The sequence below is a fragment of the Stigmatopora argus genome, unplaced genomic scaffold, assembly GCF_051989625.1.
Source record: "Stigmatopora argus isolate UIUO_Sarg unplaced genomic scaffold, RoL_Sarg_1.0 HiC_scaffold_174, whole genome shotgun sequence".
Lineage (NCBI taxonomy): Eukaryota > Metazoa > Chordata > Actinopteri > Syngnathiformes > Syngnathidae > Stigmatopora > Stigmatopora argus.
The window spans coordinates 7,501-10,000 of NW_027520178.1; the positions used below are offsets into that span (position 1 = coordinate 7,501).

Sequence of the window (2,500 nt, forward strand, 5' to 3'; positions counted from 1 at the left end):
GGTGGAAGTTGTCGCGCATCTCGTTGGATGAGTTCCGAGCGGAGTGAACCCGAACCCGCCTGCCTCTTACCCTCGAGCCGGCCAGGAAGCCGCGGAGTGTGGAAGGGCGCACGGTTCGTGCGGATGACATGGCCTTTGTGTGGTGCGTGTCCCGCGTGAGCTGTCGTCACCTGAAGCCTCTGCAACGGTGGAAGTTGTCGCGCATCTCGTTGGGTTTGTTGGCATGGACCATGACCGGCCTGAGCAACCGGAATGGACCAACACCGGCTTGAGCAACCGGCATAAAGGCAACACTCTGAAAGGCGGCGGCGAGCCCATAGCCGATCCGAAAATTGTGTGGCGAAGCAAGTGGAAAATCAGTCTTTGCCGAAAGAAACAATGAAGCCCCGGGAAAACTGGCTCCTTCCCCGAGCCGGCGGCGGAAACCGTGGAGTGTGGAAGGGCGCTGTAAGCGCGGATAACATGTCCTGTCTGTGGGGAGGATCGGTGTGCGCACCGTTGTGAGTCCTGGAGGACGGTAAGCGACGTTACATCGGCGAGTCGTACTTGGGACGGCCCGGTGGCGTTAGCGCTATCCAGGTACACACGCGGCCACAGGCGGTTTCAAGCCCTTTCAGGTCCCGTGCGCGTGGTTGCTCCGGAAGCCTCTGCATATGGTGGAAGTTGTCGCGCATCTCGTGGGTCGTTGCACAGGACTGCTCAGGTCGAGTCCTTGGCGCCCTTGGGAGCCTCGTTCCCCGTCTGCGGCACCTCGGCCCTCCGTCCGCGGTAGGCGTCGGTGGCTGTTGACAGCGGGTGTATCTGGGTCAACTCCCTCGCGGCGGCGAGCCCATAGCCGATCCGAAAATTGTGTGGCGAAGCAAGTGGAAAATCAGTCTTTGCCGAAAGAAACAATGTGAAACAAATCAGCCATGAGCCAAAAAACGAATGAGGGAACAATCAGCCGTAAGCCAAAAGCCAAAAAACGAATGAGGGAACAAGTGAACAAATCAGCCCGTAAGCCAAAAACCGAATGAGGGCAAGTTGCAAATCCTACGCTACCTTCGAATTCCAAGACGCAGGGCCGTACACGGTCGACCCCGACCACGCCGGAACCGAAGCCCCAAAGGCCACGGGTACCCGCTACTCTCGCCTCCGGCGGGGCGGAGGGGGGTTCAATGCCTCCGGTTGGATATGACGGAGCGCCCGTGGTCGCCGGTCCCCCCCCCACTACCCACTCATCCAGCTGAGGGGTTTGACGGTAGCCCACCCGGGGCAAAAGGGGCGGCGGAGACCGGCTGGTTCCGGCGAGATTGCGACGAGCTGGAGCGATGGCAGACACCCTGGCCGGCCCATAAACGCGGGTGATCTACAAGTGACAAGGTACAGGTTGGCACCCGAACCATCGCGGGTGTGCGGACAAGCTGGGTGGTTTTGGCCGGTGCGCGTGAGCGCGTGCTTAACTAGAGGCGGTTCCCCGGCTTACGTGATTCCTTGACGGGTAAGCGTCTGACGGGCCCGTTCCTCGCCGGGGTTTGTGGCGCGCCTGAGTCCGATTAATACATCTTCGATGTTGGCGGCCAGACCCACAAAACTCGTGCCACCGCGCTCGCTGGCCTGGTCTCGTCCTTGTCACGAAATCGTCGCTCCCCGTGACCTGGTTCGGGCCTTGCCGCGGAGCGGTAGGTGCACTGTGCACGCCCACGTGTAACGAAAGGAAGGTAGGAGGGGAAAACACAACCCAGGCCGGTCCTACACGCGGGTGTGTTACGTTACGCCAGGTTCCACATGCCGGCAAGCGCGAGCCTAAGCAGGGAGGAAGAGTTGGCACCACCGGTCTTACGGTCTCGGAAGGATTGTTGCAAGGTTTCATGTTCATTGGGAAGAGCATTAGAGCCCGGTCCGAAATAGATTGGACGTCTGCGCGTGTGACCCTCTGTTACTGATTATCCGGGTTCTTTCCGTCGCCGAGCGCGGAGTTTGACCGACGCCAATTCCCCTCTAGGTTGTTGTGTTCTAGGCCGGAACACGACGGCCCGCGCCACCGTGCCCCGCGACTCCGGCCATCGGCCTTGTCCCGGAGCGGTAGGTGCACTGTGCCCGCTTGCCCGCAATACCTTCCCTGCATTTCCACCTCCAGGAACTAGCCTCTGACTTCCAACCCATAGGAGGCCCGCAGGAAGCCCACCCACCCAACCGATGGGCCGACTGTGGCCGCCTTTGGGGCTCACTGACAACTCTTAGCGGTGGATCACTCGGCTCGTGCGTCGATGAAGAACGCAGCTAGCTGCGAGAACTAATGTGAATTGCAGGACACATTGATCATCGACACTTCGAACGCACCTTGCGGCCCCGGGTCCCTCCCGGGGCCACGCCTGTCTGAGCGTCGTCTGAGATTCAATCGGGACGTCCGTGGAGCGGGACAGGGCCGCCACGGATCCCGCGACTGGGTGGTTATCGAGGGCGACCACGTTACCCTAAGTGCAGCCGCGGCGGGGCTCCTCGATGCCCGCACGAAACG

General features: G+C 61.0%; 1 non-coding gene across 1 annotated transcript; it reads left to right on the forward strand.

Annotated features, from left to right (window-relative positions):
• Window positions 1-2,214: 2,214 nt before the first annotated feature.
• LOC144070530 (5.8S ribosomal RNA) lies at window positions 2,215-2,368 on the forward strand. Its single transcript, XR_013299375.1, has one exon. It is a non-coding gene; the product is annotated as a 5.8S ribosomal RNA (ribosomal RNA).
• Window positions 2,369-2,500: the final 132 nt, after the last annotated feature.